The 19564-nt window shown below is 42.9% G+C and overlaps 1 long non-coding RNA gene across 1 annotated transcript in view; it reads left to right on the top strand.

The window, feature by feature from the left end:
* LOC123850623 (uncharacterized) overlaps positions 1–15859 on the top strand; it is a 29709-nt gene extending 13850 nt beyond the window's left edge. The window contains exons 3-4 of the long non-coding RNA XR_006792384.2: positions 11485–11750; positions 13117–15859. This is a non-coding gene — a long non-coding RNA (uncharacterized LOC123850623). The remainder of the gene's footprint in view (positions 1–11484; positions 11751–13116) is intronic.
* The last annotated feature ends 3705 nt before the right edge of the window (positions 15860–19564 follow it).

Below are 19564 nucleotides of genomic sequence, written 5' to 3'. Positions count from 1 at the left end.
CGCAGGTGGGTAAGGGAGGGACAGGAAAGGCTGGGCAGCAGACACTGTTGGTGCTTTGCCTGGTGCGCTTCGGCCCCCTGGGCTGTGTTTTTTTTTTTTTTTTTCCAATAAAAAGAATGTGTTTTTATTGAAATGTTCCCTCTACCACATAGATATAATCTTTCCCAATAAGTTATTTTATGCCACTAGGACCTTTTTTTTTATTCTTCTGTTAATCCCCATACATTACATCATTAGTTTTAGATGAAGTGTTCCATGATTCATTGTTTGTGCATAACACCCAGTGCTCCATGCAGAACGTGCCCTCCTCAATACCCACCACCAGGCTAACCCATCCTCCCACCCCCCTCCCCTCTAGAACCCTCAGTTTGTTTTTCAGAGTCCATCGTCTCTCATGGTTCGTCTACCCCTCCGATTTCCCCCGCTTCATTCTTCCCCTCCCGCTACCTTCTTGTTCTTCTTTTTTTTTTTCTTAACATATATTGCATTATTTGTTTCAGAGGTACAGATCTGAGATTCAGCAGTCTTGCACAATTCACAGCACTTACCAGAGCACATACCCTCCCCAGTGTCTATCACCCAGTCACCCCATCCCTCCTACCCCACCCCCCACTCCAGCAACCCTCAGTTTGTTTCCTGCAATTAAGAATTCCTCATCATATCAGTGAGATCATATGATACATGTCTTTCTCTGTTTGACTTATTTCACTCAACATAATACCCTCCAGTTCCATCCACGTCGTTGCAAATGGCAAGATCTCATTCCTTTTGATGGCTGTATAATATTCCATTGTATATATATACCACATCTTCTTTATCCATTCATCTGCCGATGGACATCTTGGCTCTTTCCACAGTTTGGCTATTGTGTTTTATGCGGGCTGGCTCACCCGCGCTTTCTCTCCCCACGCCTGCACCTGCCGCTCTTGGAGAGCCAGAGAATGTATGTGCCCCTAGGGCCAGCCATCAGCCAGTGACTGACAAACATAGGGCAATAGTCCTCCCACTCTCTGGCTCCCTGGTGGGGACAATTTTAAGGTGTCCCCAGAGTTCCCATGAGGGACTGAGCCAGAGGTACCCTCCTTAGATGTTGCTTGCTGTCACATCTTTGCTTGGCCTCCTTTCCTCGTCCGACACCCCCCACCCCCCCACCCAGTTTTTTCTGGGAAAGCTCAAATAAATAATTTTCATATGAATCCTCTTCTCCAAGTCTGCTTCTGGAAACTCAAGCTAAGACAGTCTCATTCAGAGTCCTCGCTGGTTCTTTGCTACTAAAAATGGAAACACGGGGAAGCCCTTTGTTTACAAAGCACAGTGACGATGCCGCAGGTGTGAAAATGTAAACCCTAGATGAGGAAAGGGTGCAGAATTGTTTCTTCACATTGAAGGGAGAGAACTGGGCTTCTGAAGGGTGCCTGGCATGGTAAGGAGGACAGGAAGCTGGGAGCTTGAAGCGGAGCAGAGGCTGAGCAGCCGGGCAATATGAAACCTCCCTATTGCACCACACCTTCTATAAAGGCTCCTCACCCCCAACCCCCCCACCCCCCCATCCCCCCACCTCCGCCATGGGTGTGATGTCTGGAGCAGGGGGAATCCAGTGAAAAGCCTGCAGTGCAGACCAGAAGAGCAGGATGGGAAGGCAAAGTGCTCCCGAAGCTGAAGTCACTCAAACCCTGAGCCAGAGAAGACTAAGGAAAACATAACCCACTAAATGTGCACTGCATCCCCCCCAACGTGTGCACATATACATGCACACACGCCAGTCCCCCAAGAGGTGGAAAAGCATAAGATACCCCCTCCTCTGAGATCTGAATAATGCATGAAATCACAAACTTGAAGTAACTAAGGATAAGTTCTAAAATCATCCCAAGAATATACAAAGGCATCTTCAACATCGGGACAGCAATTCTCAGTGTAAATTTGTAAGTTGACCCCCAGGGCAAACAGGAATTCACAGAAGGTGGGGGATACGATCAGCACAAGCAAAGGCAGTGGGGGTGTCTTGGAACATGACATTCTCCTCCCTCCTATGACCTGAGCCCAGTCCCTGATGCTTCCAGTCCATGACAGAGCCAGGGCAGCCCTGCGACGTCCTCCCCCTGCCCTGCTCACCCAGGGACTCAGCAGCTTGTGCAGGTAGCCCTGCCCCCCTCCGCTGGCCCTGCTGCCAGCCTCCTTCCTGCATGTCCAGGGTCTTCACCGTGGGCACCCTGAGGTCAGTGAGGTCTAATGCAATCAGGGAGCTGGGGACCTGCCTCCGAATCCATTCCTATCTCGGACTCTTTTTCTCCTTCCAAGTCTCTATTCCACAAACGTTTATTCACCACATGCTACTCCCCAGGAACTGATACCTTTGTTCTAGCCCCGTCCTCTTTCTGTTTGTTTGTCTCTCTCCCTGACGCCATCCCTGCCTCTCTCCTCCTCCTTCCCCTCTTTCTATCTCGACCTGACTCTCTCTCCCTCTCCCTGTCCCTTCTCCCAGTCCTGGTCTCTTTGAATTAAATTGTCCTGCATCTCCGGAGACAGATGACGGGACACAGTGGACAGCACCCACAGTAGATGACACGTCACAAAACAGTTCGTGCTCACAAGTCCATTTTCTCGCTATTACGAACAACCGTGTAATGAACATGATTTTAGAGCTTTATCTACATCTCTGATTAATTCCTTCAGGAGAGCTCCCTAGGTATAGTATTTTTAGGTCAAAGGGCACTGACATTTTTAAGGCTTATGATATATTTGGAAAAAAATTTTTCAACAATACTGCCCATATAACTGGACTTTTTTTTTTAGATTTGATTGATTGATTGATTGATTGATTTACTGAGAGAAAGAGAGAGAGAAATGGGGGAGAGGCAGAGGGATAGGGAGAATCTGAAGCAGACTCCATGCTGAGCATGAAACCCAATGTGGGGCTCAATCTCCCGACCCTGAGATTATGACCTGAGCCGAAATCGTGAGTCGGACGCTTCAATGACTGAACCGCCCAGGTGCCCCATAACTGGACTTCTTTAAATTCAATCTCAGATTTAAGATGGGGTCACACATGTTTTTCCAGGGTCCCTGAAGACACCCACATTCTGGAACATCTCTGTAGATTGACTGGTTTGTAGAGGGCATGCCTAATCCTCTCTCTGCGAATTTAAATATTTGTTTGTTGATTGGCCCAACACACCTATGTCAAACCTGTGCCAAGTGCTGGTAATGACCCTGGACTCGATTCTGGTGATTTAGAGCCCTGCCAGAATCACAGGTGACTCCTTCCTTCACACTAGGCTCAATTTTGGCATTTGATATTTTACAAATCAAAAGTAAGATGAGAATTTTCTCACAAAATGTGGTCATAGGTCATTCTGCCACCCGTTAATTCCCGGCCCAGACAACAGTAAACAACATTCACCCACACTGCCTTCAGTCTCTGCTGGTCAACACTTCCTCTTTTTTTAAACACCTAGACAGCATTGGATGCCCCAAAGTTTTTATTTTTATTTTATTTTTTTTGGTTGGTTTTTTTTTTAAAGATTTTATTTATTTGACAGACAGAGACACAGCGAAAGAGGGAACACAAGCAGAGGGAGTGGGAGAGAGAGAAGCAGGCTTCCCACTGAGCAGGGAGCCCGATGGGAGGCTCGATCCCAGGACCCTAGGATCATGACCTGAGCCGAAGGCAGACGCTTAACGACTGAGCCACCCAGGCACCCCAGGATGCCCCAAAGTTTTTAATCACCACTCGCTATAAACCGAATGTTTGTGTCATCCCCAAAATTCATGTGTTGAAACTCAATCCCGAATGTGATGGTATTAGGAGGTAGGGCCTTGGGGTGATTAGATCATGAGGGTGGAGCCCTCATGAATGGCATTAGTGCCCCTTATAAAAGAGACCACAGAGACTTCCCTCACCCCTTTCACCATGTGAGGACACAGCGAAAACAAGGTCATCTAGAACCAGGAAGTGGGCCCTCTCTGGACACCAAATCTGCCAGCACATTGCCCTTGGACTGCTCAGGCTCCAGAACTGTGAGAAATAAATTTATATTGTTTTGGAGTGCCTGGGTGGCTCAGTTGGTTACACGTCCAACTCTTGATTTCAACTCAAGAGGTCATGATCTTGGGGTCGTGAGATGGAGCCCCACGTCTGGCTCCACACTCAGCATGGAGTCTGCTTGAGATTCTCTCTCTCCCTCTCCTTCTGTCCCTCCCCCCATTTGCATGCTCTCTAAATAAATACATAAATACATAAAATCTTTTTTTAAAAAAGAAATTTATGTTGTTTATAACCACCTAACTAGTCTATTGTAATTTGTTATGGCAGCCCAAACAGACTAAGACCCTGCTTCAAAGGAGAGAGGTGTTTTGATCTTTTATTTCCTCCCCTGGGGCAGAATACATGGTACCTGCCCATATTCTTTCCCTCATTTGAGATAGGTTCAATGGGCTGGTCTCTCTGGCACCCAGTGGGTACATGAAAAAATCTTGGTGTAACTTGCTCACTAATCACAATTTTTAGCTATTAGGTGAGTGTCAAGGGGTGTTTTTAAGTCCCCAAAGATGAATTTGACCAAAGGTCTCACAGAATATTTAGCTGCACTTAGAAGTTCACAGTACATGTTAATCAAATAATCATAATACAGTGTGATAAAGGTTTATCTGATATGCAATAGGGGATGTAGGATTTGAGGGTGACCCCAGAGGAGAAGTCCATAATTCAACAAACAAGAGCAAGAGACCTTATTAACTGTGTATTAGTGAACTACTGCATAACAAACACTGCAGTCATCTCAGTGTCAAACAATAATACATACTTGTAAATTTCTCACTCAGGTGACTAAATGTTTGCTGGGTGTTGACCTTGATCTTGTCTGGGCTTAGGTGGGCTTGGCTCCAGGCCATGAATTTGGTTCAAGTCTATTCCATGCATTTTAAAAAAATTATTTATTTATTTATTTGAGAGAGAGAGCGTGCGTGTGAGCAGGGGGAGGGGCAGAGGGAGAAAGAGGGAGAGAAGCAGACTCCCCACTGAGCACAGTCAAACATGGGTCTCCATCCCACGATCCCAAGATCACAACCCAAGCTGAAATCAAGAGTCAGATGCTTAACCAACTGAGCCACCCAAGTGCCCCTATTCCATGCATTTTGGACCTCCTTGGACCATTGGCTACCTCATTATCATGGTAAAAAACAGGCATACAAGAGACAAAACCCAAAATGCAAGCACATTTTAAGCCTCTGCTCACATCCTATGTACTAATATCCCATTGGCCAAAGTAGGTCATATCACAGAAGCCCAAAGTCAAGGTGCAATAAAGTACATTCCTTGCATGGAGCTGTAGTGAAGAACTAATTATTTGCTGAATAATCATCTAACCTACCACAAGTTGGATCTTGGACAACCAAGGGATGTTGTTCTAGGGAGAAGTGGCAGGAATGAATGTTCCATAGAGAGGAACAACATCAGGAAGGGCAGAGAGACACAAGGATGTGTGGCACATGTAGGGAATTGCAGGTGGTTTGAAGGACAGAAGCCCAGGACACTAGTGAGAGATGTTGAGTGTGTGTAAAAAGCTGAGTCTGGAAAGAAAGACAGGAGCCAGTATCTCAGGATGGGAGGAAACCCAAAAGATCTGGATAGATTTGAGCAAGGTAAGAGGTCTGTCCTCCCTGTTGGATTTTCAGGGGACTCTTGCCTTGGCTCTTGAAGTCTCTACTTCCTGGCAGGAAAAGCCCCTTCCATCACCCCTCTGGCTCTCTACGGAACCAAAATTACCTTCACTTCACTATCCAAGTGAGGAACTGCATTAATTCTCCTTTTTCTCATCAGCTCCCATGCCCTGCATAGCATCTAGTAAATGTTTATTGGATATACCCCCAGAAGTGTAAATGACTGGGAATTCTTTTCTCAAAATTATTTTTTTCTGATAAGGCATACTTATGGAAAGAATGTCACAAAATGGTGACTCTGTAAGATGCACTGCCTGTCGGCAGAAATAACCACCTTCACACCTTAATGATAGCCTTCCAGATTCTATACAATGTAATTACATAACTAGGAGCATACATTGTTATATTTAACCAGCTTTTTTATATCAACTCAAAACATAACAACTCGAAACATAAAACTATCACATCCTTCTTAATGTCTGCATTGTGTTTTGTTGTATGGCTATGCCATTTATTCAATCTCTTAACTTTCACCTCTAGAAATGATACTTTTTTTTTTAATTTTTTTTTAAGATTTTATTTATCTGCGAGAGAGAGAATGAGAGACAGAGACCATGAGAGGGAGGAGGGTCAGAGGGAGAAGCAGACTCCCCGCTGAGCAGGGAGCCCGATGCAGGACTCGATCCCGGGACTCCAGGATCATGACCTGACCCGAAGGCAGCCGCCCAACCAACTGAGCCACCCAGGCGAAATAATACTCTGAAGATACCCTTTCAAATACATCTTTGCCCCCAGTCTAGTTAGTTGTCTAAGCTTAAATTGCTAGACATAGAATAGTTTGTTCAAATGCATACCCACTTAATCTTTTCATACATGTCATTAAATTGCGTGTCAGGATGGTTGTATCAACATGCAGTCCTACTTCACACACTTGACGTTGCTGGATATTTTATACGTTGCTAATATGAACAATTTTATTTCACTGTTATTATAATGGAACAATGACTTTTTTATTTCTTTGTGAAAAAAATGTGTTTTTAAATTAGAACTCTCCCAGCCGAGCTAACAGCATATGTGAGGGGAAGACACAGATATTTTAGGAGAGAGGAATTATTAAGTTAGAAACAGAAATTAATAAATTAGAAAGTAAAAAATAAGTAGACTCGATAAATAAAACTAGAAACTGATTCTTTGAACAAGAGATGGGGAAAAGAAGAAGGAAAGAAAAAAATTACTATCAAGTACAAGCAGAAAATAAGAGATAAAACATGCAAAACACAGTGCCAGATATAAGGAATAGGGTCTTTACTTCTACATATAAAGAACTAAAATTTATTAGAAAATTCTATATTAAAGTTTACGTTAATGCCCGACAATTTATCAGAAATGAATGGTTTTCCTTGAAAATATAAGGTCCTAAAATTGATTCTAAAGAAACTATATACTAGAAATTATCAAAACCCATTGATAAAATGGAAAAATGTCTCCAAGCAACAGAGCCCCAGATGGTTTTATGAATGACTTCTAGGAAATCTTATTTTAAATACCATTTCTATGTTATTTAAACTAGACATTTAAACTAGCATAGGAAAAGATGTAATTTGTAATACAAAAATGCAATGCATTTTATAATACCGAAGACTAACTAGGCACTTACAGATATGAAAGTCTTAAACAAAATATTCGTAAGTTAAATTCAGCAGTGTATTAAAAGAATTGTGCATCTTGATCAAGTAGTGTTGATTCCAGGAAGAATGATTAAGAAATCTGTGTTGAATCAAGCATTCTGTAATACATCAGATGGTGAAAGGAAAAAAGCATATGATCATCTCAATATATGCCAAAAATGCATTAATTAAAGTACGGCATCTATTTCCAATAATGATAACAATGACAATGGTGATGACAATGATGATGATAAATACATTAGTAAGCAAAGAAGAGAAGGGCCAAGGATACTTTCTTTTTTAGTCAGAAGCCACAAGCAGCAAACTTAATGGTAAAACATTAAACATTGGGAGTGTTTCAATTAAATGAGATGCTCACTGTAATTGCTATTAATCAAAATGTTTCTGAAGTCTCAGAACAATGCCATTAGTGAAGAAAAGGAAAAAAAGGAATAGATTTTAAAAAAACAGCGAATTATCTTTACTCCCAGATTATATTCTTTTCTTCCTAGAAATTCCATGAAACCAATTGAAAATATTGTGGAAACTAATAAGAGATGTCAATAAAGTGGGGTGTTTTGTTTTGTTTTGTTTGTTTTTGAGAGAGAGAGAAAGAGAGAGAATGCACACACACAAGCAAGTAGAGGGGGGAGGGGCAGAGAGAGAGAGAGCCTTAAGTAGGTTCCACACTCAGCTTGGAGCCTGATGCAGGTCTCAATCTCACAACCCTGAGATCATGACCTAAGCCGAAACCAAGAGTCAGACACTTAACCAACTGAGCCACCCAGGCTAAAAGTGGTTTAATATAAGAAATAAATAGACAAATCTACAACTTTCTTATATACTCACCATAACCAATTAGTAAGTATAATGGGGGGAAAAAGGAGATTCCAGTCATAATTGCAACAATAACTGTAGAATACTTCTGTATGACTATGATTAAAAAAATATGACATATGAAGAAAATATATGACATATGAATAAAATATCCCTAAAGCAAAAACAAAAACCTAAAAAAGTTGGAGAGGGAGACCACATTTCAAGGTATAAAAATGTTAGTTTTTATTTTATGTTTTTAATTAATAAAAATGCATTAATTAAAATGATTTATTTTATGAAGATATTGCAGTTTCAATTCAAATCCCTATGGGATTGTTTTTGGAACTGAAAAGATTAATTCTAAAGTTGTCTGGAAGAAGGTATGCTTGAAGCCAAGAAATTTTGGGTGGGCTCTTAGCCACACAGAATAAAGACTACATTTCCCATTCTCCCTTGCAACTCAATGTGTTCATGTGACTAAGTTTTGACCAATGAAAGTGTTTTGTTGCTGCATCCAGAAACCTTTCTTTATAAATGGCTTACATGCGTCATTTCCCTTCTCTAACCCCTTTCTCTACCCTGCTGCTCGGAACATGATGATGTGAGGATGAGGATGTATAGGCTGAATCTTGAGAATGAAGGTCAGTCTAATAACAACATAGCAGAATGCTGGAAGGAACCTGGTTTCTAGAGGTTTTCATGAAAGAAAAACCACATCAGTTCCAGATTGCCTATATCTGGACCTTAACATGAACGAGAACAGACTATCTTATTTAAGCCACTGTTATTCGGGGTTTTCTTCATTCATAGGTGAATCTAACCCTATTATAATATTATAATAACCTTTCATATTTTCCCCATGCTTATATAATTATATTCAGGCCTATATAAAGACATACATGCAAGTTTTATGTTGATTTCTATAATTGTTTTGTGGGAGAACACAAGTTTCTTCATCTTGTTTTCCTGAGTCTATACAACCTTGTGAAATTTTCTCCACTCCAATTAGCATAGCTCTAATACGTATTTTTTTTTAAGATTGATTTATTTATTTATTTTGAGAGAGAGAGAGAGCACAAATGGGAGGGGCAGAGGGAGAGGAAAAGAGAATCTCAAGCAGACTCCATGCCCAGCGCAGAGCCCACAACCCCGAGATAACCACCCGAGCAGAAACAAAGGGACACCCAACCAATTGCACCACCCAGGTGCCCCTCTAATACTTCAAAAATATCAAAATTTATCCCCTCATCCTCTCATTATTGGGCATTTGCTTTGTTTCTGATTTTTCTCTCACAGTTCACAATGAAGTACTTAATAAACATAGGTTCTTGTCTCCTAGGAGTAAGCCAACTAGATGAAGGGGTATGCATTTTAAATTTTAATAGATGTCACTAGATTACTTTCTAGAAAGACTGAAACACTTACGTTTCCATCAACAATGTATGAGAGCAGCATTTCTCGACATCACCAAAAGCAATAGTTCTTTTTTATTTTTTAGTAGTCTGGTGGATGTACAATGTTGTTACCTCAATTTGCTTTTCTTTGACTCTAATCAATACCTGGTAATGTAAGGCTCCTCTTTCTTCTTTTCATAGTTTTCACACAAGATCACTTTATCCAGTTTAAACAAAACCCTATGGGATTAAAAGTGGAATTATAATAAATTGATTTATAAATTTTGAGAAAATTAAAATTTTTTGTGTTAAACTTTCCCATCCAAGAACATGGTAAAGCTTTTTATTGGGTTAGTTCTTTTATGTCTTTCAATAAACTTCATAGTTTTTTTATTTAGCTTTCCCTATGCCTTTCTTGTTAAATTTATTCTTAAATATTCTGTAGTTTTTGGAGCTATTATAAATAAAACATTTTCTCATTTACATTTTTAGGTATTTATTGGTAAAATAGAAAAATGCTATGATTTTTTTGTATATTTATCTTATAACAAGACACCTTATCAAATTAACTTATTCATATAATTATATATATATATATTTTTAAAGATTTTATTTATTTATTTGAGACAGAGAGAATGAGAGAGAGAGAGCACATGAGAGGGGGGAGGGTCAGAGGCAGAAGCAGGCTCCCTGCCGAGCAGGGAGCCCGATGCGGGACTCGATCCCGGGACTCCAGGATCATGACCTGAGCCGAAGGCAGTCACTTAACCAAGTGAGCCACCCAGGCGCCCTAATTATATTTATTTTACTGGAACCTCTTATATTTTCATATTAAATAATAGCATTTAAAAAAGATAATTTTAGTTCTTATTTCCAGTTCTTATGTAAGTTATTTCGTTTTCTTTTTTGGCATTTTCTAGGACCTCCAGTAACAGGATAAATAATAACAGGCCAAGTTTCATGGGTTTTTATTCCTCTCCTTTAATTGTTAGTGCTCCTGTACGTCTACCCTTGGTTGGACCACTTCACATCTCACTGAAGGGCAAGAATAATACTTGATTTGCCTGACACTCCATCTCTATCACCCAAAATAGGCCGAGAACATACTATAAAAATGAAAAACATATATGTATTTCAAGAAGGAGAAATTGGCCAAATGTTGAGTTCTGTTAAGATCAAATAAAATAGGAATTCAAAAGTGCATTTTAGATTTAACAACAAGTTCATTGATGAACTTAGTGTTGGTATTTTAGTGGAAAGAGCGGAAACCACAGAACAGAAATTTTGGACAGCCTCTGAGAACATTTTGTGCAAACATTTGGGGGGCGGAGCTCTCCTAGTGCTTATGGGACACTGAAAACATTTCAGGATAGTGGAGCTCATGGTGCATATGGAGAGCTGGGAGCTGAGCAAAAGCCATGCTAAGGACTTTGTGCTTCAACTTGGGGCCCATGGGTAGCTATGGAAGAATTTAAACTAAAGAGTCACACCATTAGAATTGCTTTTTAGAAAGATCATACTTTCTAAAGAAATAGAGTACTATTGGGGCACCTGGGTGGCTCAGTCATTAAGGGTCTGCCTTCGGCTCAGGTCATGATCCCAGGGTCCTGGGATCAAGCCCCACATTGGGCTCTCTGTTCAGCGGGAAGCCTGTTTCTCCCTCTCCCACTCCCCCTGCTTGTGTTCCCTCTCTCACTGTGTCTCTCTCTGTCAAATAAATAAATAAAATCTTAAAAAAAAAAAAAAAAAAGACCATACTCTGGTAAGAGAAAGCCAGTTTCTGCTCTAGGAAAACAGAATTTGATGAAGATCCAGTGAACATCCTTTGAGGTTTTGGGTGCAGATTTCCTCAGAATTGTTTATTCTCCCACCCTAGAACCAGTTCAAATGGTGCTAAAAGCTGGTAATGGTGCTTATCCCATTCCTCTGCTGAATGTTCCCTATAGGAGCTCCTGATGTCTTCATGTCTGCTGGAATGAATGAGTTCTCTGGAAATCTTCTGGTCTGTAGATCTATTTCTGAAAAAGGAATCAGGAAGATTTGGATGGGGCTTGGGGAAGAATTCTTCTTAGAAGACTTCACAATCAAAGCAATTCAAGACTAGGATTCAGTAATAATTATGGTGACAGCATTGCAGCAGGATTGTTTTCCTTCCATATCTTCCTCCCTTCCTCCTCAAAGCCTGGCACCTCCTGAGACCAAGATAGTAGAGGTAGTGAGACTTGTTCAGATTCTGAATATGTTTGGAAATAGGGCTGATGGGATTTGCTGACAAATTGAACGTAGGGTGAAAGAAAAAGAGATGGATCAGGATGATTCCAAATGTTTGGTCTGAGCAATTGGAAGCAAGGAGTTGCTATTTATTGACATAGAGGAAGCTATAGGATGAGCAAGTTTTGAAGAGGTCTAGAATTTAATTTTGGACATGTTATATTTGAGATGCTATTAGATATCAAAGAAGGACATCAAGCAGGTAGTTGGGCATAAAAGCCAAGGGTTCTTCTCCAGGGAGAAGCCTGGATTGGAGATATAAATTTGGGAGTGTTTAAAGCCATCAGACTGGATGAGGTCACCAGGAAGTAAATGGAGATAAAGAGGGGGAGCAAGGACAGAGCCTGGGGAAATCCAACATTTAGATAGGGAGATGAGGAAGAACCAATAAAGGAAACTAAGAAAAAACAGTCATTAAAGTAGAAGGAAAACTTAAAAAATGCAGTGTCATGGAAGCTAAGCACGGAAAATATTTCTAGGAGCACAGAATCATCAACTGCCAAATGCTGCAGATAAGTTGTATTAGTCCCAGTAGAACAGACTGCTGTAATAGAGACATTGGAGACATCCCCATATCTCAGTGGCATGGGCAATATAAGTTTATTTCTCACCCACGTACAATATATTCAGCAGCAGAGGAGAAGGATAAAAGGAGGGGAGAAGCAGCTCTTTGCTCCATGAAAATATTCAGGGTCCATGTTGACAGAGGTTGAATTATTCAACTTATGGTTTCAAAGGTACTCAGGGTGTCAATGTCCAGCCAGTAAATGGGGGTGAGAGATGAGAATAGTACACAGAAAGTGTAATGGTAAGCGTCTAGCAAGAAATAAAGGGCACACTCAAGTTGGGTAATTTTAGAAAGGTTTTGTTTGTTTTTTTTTTAAAGATTTTATTTATTTATTTGACAGAGAGAGAGATAGTGAGAGCAGGAACACAAGCGGGGGAGTGGGAGAGGGAGAAGCAGGCTTCCTGCCAAGCAGGGAGCCCGATGTGGGGGTCGATCCCAGGACCCTGGGATCAGGACCTAAGCCGAAGGCAGACACTTAATGATTGAGCCACCAGGTGCCCCTAGAAAGGTTTAATAAAGGGATTATTTATAAAGGTAGGAGCAGGGGCAGGAAAACTGTGAAAGGATTTCCATAACCTTGAAATGGTTGATAGTCGTAGCTGTTACTACCTTAGACTTGAAGAGACGAGAGAAAGTAATGATTAGTGATCCAGGGGAACAGACGAGAGAAAGTAATGATTAGTGATCCAGGGGAACAAATTCCCTGACTTCCTTCCTCTCTGCCTCCAATCTCCTACAGGTACCTCGACGTGACTCAACCCAACCAGAAACAAGAAGGCTCATTAATAAAATCCCTAAGGCTAGGATCCTGAGGCCCAGAGCAGGATGGAGAAAGGTGAAGAGGCGATTTGGAGGAGCAGATATCCAGCATGGGCTCTCAGGCTTGGAAGGCACTATATCCCTTCCACCCACATTCCATTGGCCAGAACCCCATCCTATGGCCACCTCTAACTACAAATTAAGAAATCAAGTGCCCAAGAGGAGGAAGGAAAAGATTTGGTGAATAGCATACCCCTCTCCACCTCATGGCCAAGCAAGATGACAACTGAGAATTGACCACTGGATTCAGCAATATGGAGGCAATTGGTGATCATGATAATCCAGTCTTGGTTAGAGTTGTGAGTGTGAAAGCCTAATGGGAGTGGATGCAAGACAGAATGGGAGAAGAATCGGAGACTGGCAATTGCTAACAACTTCTTTCAGTCAGTTTTGCTGAAAAGGGAATCAAAGCAAAAAGGTAATAGCTGGAGGGTTGTGAGATCAAAGGGGTTTGCTTTGTTTTTCACAGTGAAGAAATAAAAGCATGTTTTATGCTGATGGGAATGTTCCAGGAGAGAGAAAAAATTGATGATGCAGGAAAGAGGGCAAATTGCTGGAGTGATGTCCTTGAGGAAGCAAGAAAAGATGAGATCTAGCCATAAGCTAAAGGTTGGCCTTGGAAAAGAACCCAGGCAGTTCATCTATAGGAACAGTGAAGAAAGCAGAATGTATGGACAGAATCCTGGTAGGGAGGAAATGTGGTGGGGAGCTTATTGAAGTTCCTTTCTAATCATTTGGATTTTTTCAGTGTATCAAGAGGGAAAGTTAGCTGAGAGTGAGTCTAGAGGAGGAATTTTGGGGGTTAAACAGAAATGAGACAGTACGACGTAGTTACCTAAGATGATGTGAGAAATGATACCCGGAAGTTAATCTTGCCAATGGAGATGGTCCAGTTTTCTCTGGGACAAGTGAAAGCCTCTGGCCCTGCCTTTCTCCACTCTGTCTGTAGACCTCTCCTTGTCCTAATCCAGCATCAGAATTGGATAATAAGTATATATAGAGAGAGAGCACTTACCAGGTCCAAGCCCTGCTCTAAACATTTCACATGTATTTAGGCATAGTAATGCTATGCAGTACGTACTATTTTTTTTTTAAGATTTATTTATTTATCCGAGAGAGAGAGAGCGTGAGGCAGAGGGAAAGGGAGAGAGAAACCCCAGCAGACTCTGCGCTCAGCACAGAGCCCCACATGGGGCTCAATCTCACGACCCCGAGATCACTTCCTGATCTGAAACCAAGAGTCAGACACTCAAAACGACTGTGCCACCCAGTCGCCCCAATAGTAAGTACTACTGTTATCAACTCCCTTTCATAATAAGAAAACCCATGCACAAGGTAAGTAATACAGTAGATGCCTGAGCTGAATTCAACTCAGGCAGTCTGGCTCCAGGCTCTTGATTCCTAATTCTCTATACATATTAGATATGTCGGAGATAATCACTAGAGGCGGCTGGGCTTGAGAGAAGGAAATAGAATTTTGAAAGGGCAAGGGGTTGCAGCCAGGTAGGTGGGGATGAGATGCTGTGCTTAGGAGAGGATTGGTAGGGACTTGCTGCTGGGAAACAGGTGGCCACATGGTGACCCAGGGAGCCTGGGACCCAATATCAGAAGTACAAGGACAAGGGGCGCCTGGGTGGCTCAGTCGTTAAGCGTCTGCCTTCGGCTCGGGTCGTGATCCCAGGGTCCTGGGATCGAGCCCCGCATCGGGCTCTCCCCTCTGCGGGAAGCCTGCTTCTCCCTCTCCCACTCCCCCTGCTTGTGTTCTCTCTCTCACTGTGTCTCTCTCTGTCAAATACATAAATAAAATCTTTAAAAAAAAAAAAAGAAGTACAAGGACAAGGTAAATAGGCATGCATCAGTCAGCATAGAACGTTGATTTCATCTTGATGTAATGTCCCTTGGTTTCTGTGTGTTGCACTGGCTGACAGATCTGTTGTGTTTCCACGATGGGCATGGTGCTGTGGTGGGAGCAATAATGATGATGTGGTAAAACAGCTCCCAATCAATGCATGCTTCATCAGTGAACAATGAACTTCATGAAGACTTTTATCAGCAAAAAAACCCATCAATCAGCAAAGAACCAAACATTTTACTTACATTACATCATTTAATGCTTATAGTACCTTTATGGGGTACACATTGCCATCCCCATTTTCAGATAAGGCAAGTGAGGCTCAGAAAGGTGGTATCGCTGTCCAGAGTTACATGGGTAACAAGGCCTGAACCCCAGCCTGTTAGAGTCAGAAGCCTGTGTTGCCACACTGTGCCAGCTGCCTCTTTATTTGCGGCTGAAGCACCAGGAGCCTGAAGGAACCCTACAGGGCCCCGAGGGCCTCTGGGGCAGGGCCCCCCGGGGTGAGAGGGACTCCCTTTAATGAAGGCAATCGAGAAACAATCCTCCTCTTTATTTGCCTGTAACAGGGGCTCAGAAAAGCTAATTATCTTCCTGTGAACCAGTTAACTATTCAATTTTCTCCATTTGGGTAATTAATTATCAGAGTCAAGTGCAGGATCCAACTAATTTTAGAAAGACGCAGCTGTAGGGTCATCTGGGGGACACACTCAGCTGAGAAAGGAGGAAGCACAGGCAAGAGGCTCTCTCCGCTGTGGCTCAGAGGGAGACAGGGAGAGGGGCCTCAAGCTGGCTGGAGTGGAGGGCATGGGGAAGTGTGCCTAAGGCAGGCTGGCTGGGATTCCCTCAGCACCAAAGAGCAGCAGAATCAGGGGCATGGGCCCAGGAGGGCAAAGCAGCTACGCAGCTGCCAACATCACCTCATGGGAGAAACGGGGGCACTTCTTCCAACCCCCAGATGCTCTGGGTCCTCTCTCCCTTTGAGGGACCCATGGGATCTGTCACCCCCTCAGTCCTCACATTCTCACTTGGATCCAGCTTATAAAGATGTTAAGCCACAGAGAGAGAGAAATCTTAGTTCCCGTCTCCGGCTATCAACTCATATTAACATTGCTAACATTGATCAGGAGCCAGGCATAGCTCATACCAGGGTGGTTAGGTACAATGACTTTCCTGTACTACAGATGAGAAAACAGAGGCTCAGCAGTTTGTTCAGGATCTCATGGTTAGCATATGGCAGAAGCTGGGATTTGAGCTCAACTCCCAAATCCATGCCCTCACCTTCTCTTAAAGTGACATGCCATATGTGCAATTTACTGAGCAGCACCATGGTGAAGAACTGGAGTATTTGGGACAGCAAGGGTTGGAGGAGCACTTGGTTCACTAAACTAAGTCAGCTGGTCAAGGATGTTCAAACCTTCAGCAAGCTCCTCAAGGGAAGGGACATTCCAGTTGCAAAAGCAGCAGGTCTAGAATTCTTGCCACTATGTGCCACCATGTGCTCGGGGGGAGGGCATCAAGAGAGAATGGAGAAGACCTGGCCAGAGAGTCTGCCTCCGAGGTCAGTTGCTGGGGGGTCAGAGTTGGGGTGAGGATGAGGATGATGATAATTTTACTGAGCACTTACTATAAGCCAAGAACTGTAATAATCACTTTTAGTGGGTTGGTAGACTCATTTAATCCTTATGATGATCCATGAAGTGGTCATTCTTATCATTCCCATTGTACAGATAGATAAACTGAAATACCAAGTTCAGTTCCTTGCTCTTGGGTGAGGAAGCTGAGTTAAAATCTGAGCAGTTTGTCCCCATCATTCCCCTGCCAGTCAACCAGGCCCTGGCAGAGGGTCAGAGAGAGCTGGCAGGGAGGCCACCCCAAACCATGGACAGCTCCCCATGGCCCCATGGTTGCAGAGCCACGTTCCTGGGACTGGTTCGTGGTACCTTGTGACTACTACCAGTGTCTACCCTTTGTGAAGAGCTCTGCTTTCTTGCAGAGGGGAATTCTCCTTGGGCTGACCCTTAGGGACCAGGTGCTCTGGCTTGATTCAAGTCCCTGACAAACCCTGTGAAGTTGGGTTCTGAGCCAGGAATATCCCTCCTCACGGTTCTGGAGACCCATCTTCTAAGGTGTAAGAGTTTTCTCCATGGGGGGCCAGTCAGAGAACTGCTCCCCACATCAGCCCAACAGTCATTTCTCCTGTCCAGCCCTGCTCTTTCTACATTTGCCATTACTTCCCACATCCCATTTCTATGGGAAAGCCAGTCCAATCTGCCTTAGCTTCTCCATCTGTGCTTCTGTCATCCCTGCAAAAGTCCAGGACCCAAACTGGACCTGCCCAGTTAGGTCTTCCTCGTTTTGCCAGCTCTGATAGGAGCTGCCAAGTTCACAGCCAGGCTCCCCGGCCCAAGCTGCCGGCCCAGAGCCCCAGCAGGTGCAGCAGAGTTGCTAAGCAACGTCTCCACATCTCTGTGTGTTCCTGTCACATGATTATCGTTGCTAAGGAAACAAGTCCTCTGGCATCCCAGGACGCAGCAAGGCCTAGGCGGTGGTGTGTTACCTGAGGCCTAACAAAAATCTTCCTGTCCCGTGTTCCTGACAAGTTCTGAGTCCCTAACTGCTATAGGGGACTACCAGGTTGATCCTTGCCTTTTACCCAGGCACTGGCTCTTAGAAGGGAGTGTCCAAACTGAAGTCTTGGTCACTCACTGGGCATCCATGGAATCCAGTTCTTAGGGGTGGCCAGTATTAAGAGAGGCTTTTAAAGAAATATATTAATACACCAGGGTTCAGAAGATGATCTTATATCACCAATTCTCCCACTTCTGTCCATAGATTCCACTGTAAAGGCAGAATTTCGGTTTGAATTGGAGGATGGGAAAGGTGAGGAGGGGCAGCGGACAAGAGGGTCACAGTGGGATCCCAGTACCATAGCAACAAGAGAACCAGAGAGGGTTTTCCCCAGTGTCACCTCCCCACACCTGCAGCTTAAACACCGCAGGACAATGGATGCCACATCATGGGATGTCACAGTCTTCCTGGAGGGCTTGCTTCCCTGGATTCTCCAGTCCAGACTTCTTGGAGCGCCCTCCCCAGGAGTGGCCCAGAAATGAGGTGAAAATGAGGAAATCTTTCTGAAGGACAAAAAGACAGAGAGATGGATGATAAGAGACAAAATATGAGAGAATTTGAGCACCAGTAAGCAGGTGCAACAAGGGACATCTGGGTGGCTCAGTCAGTTAAGTGTCTACCTTCAGCTCAGGTCAGGATCCTGGGGTCCTGGGATGGAGTCCAGCAATGGGCGCCTTGCTCAGCGGGGAGTTTGCTTCTCCCTCTCACTCTACCTGCAGCTCCCCCTGCTTCTTGTGCTCTCTCTCTCTCTGACAAATAAATAAATAAAATCTTAAAAAAATAAAAGGTGCAACAATTGAATAATAGGAATTCCAAAAATAAAGAACAGAGAGAACAGATGGAAGAAAATTATCAAGAAATAATAGGGATAGGGGCACCTGGGTGGCTCAGTCGTTAAGCGTCTGCCTTCAGCTCAGGTCATGATCCCAGGGTCCTGGGATCGAGCCCCACATCAGGCTCCCTGCTCTGCGGGAAGTCTGCTTCTCCCTCTCCCACTCCCCCTGCTTGTGTTCCCTCTCTCACTGTGTCTCTCTCTGTCAAATAAATAAATAAAATCTTTAAAAAATAAATAAATAAAAAATAAAAATAAAAATAAAATAATAGGGATATATTGAAAATAATTGAAATATCCTGGAAAAGATAGGCATAAGTTTCCAGTTCAAAGATTCCAAAGAAGGGTCCAAACCAAACACTGAAAATATTTCTACCCTAAGTCACATCTTTGGGAAGTATCAGATCTTTTAGGATCTTCTTTTTACTGGTGACAAAAAGAAGATCCTAAAAGTTTCCAGACAGTAAAACCAATTTTCACAGAAAATATCAAAAATCATAATGGCCTCAGACTTCTAAAGAAAAAAAAGGTAGAAGACCATGCAGCAATGTCCTCTAAATATCCAAGGGAAATTATTCTATCCTTTCTATTATGGCTGTTTTCATTTCCAAGACCTCTTTTTGATCTAATTGATCCGCCTTTTATAACACACCCTGTCCTTTTTCCATGGGGGCAGCATCCAATCTTGTCTTCTCTATTTATTGTCTCAAATTCCTTCAAATTATACCCGTTAGGTAGATAGTTTGTGTTTCTCTCTTTCACATTGGAGGCTTTCCTCAAATGTCTGGGGACATTTAGTGGTTGTTTGGATGGTTTGATTAGTTTTAGGTGTAGAAGTTTAGGTTGTCTGATCATATTTAAGAGTAAAGTACTAAGGGGAGCCTGGGTGGCTCAGTTGGTTAAGCATCTGACTCTTGATCTCAACTCAGGTGTCGATCTCAGGGTCAGGATTTCAAGTCCCACATTGGGCTCCATGATGGGCATGGAGACTACTTAAAAAAAAAAAGGGGGAGCAGGGAGTAGAATACTAAAAAGTACCAGTCAGAAGCTCTT

This window comes from Mirounga angustirostris, unplaced genomic scaffold (genome assembly GCF_029215605.1).
Source record: "Mirounga angustirostris isolate CCGP_5_RB_7025 unplaced genomic scaffold, mMirAng1.0.hap1 SCAF_10, whole genome shotgun sequence".
Taxonomy (NCBI): domain Eukaryota; kingdom Metazoa; phylum Chordata; class Mammalia; order Carnivora; family Phocidae; genus Mirounga; species Mirounga angustirostris.
Note: the sequence above shows the minus strand (reverse complement) of the source record. Positions and strands in the feature narration are given on the sequence as shown.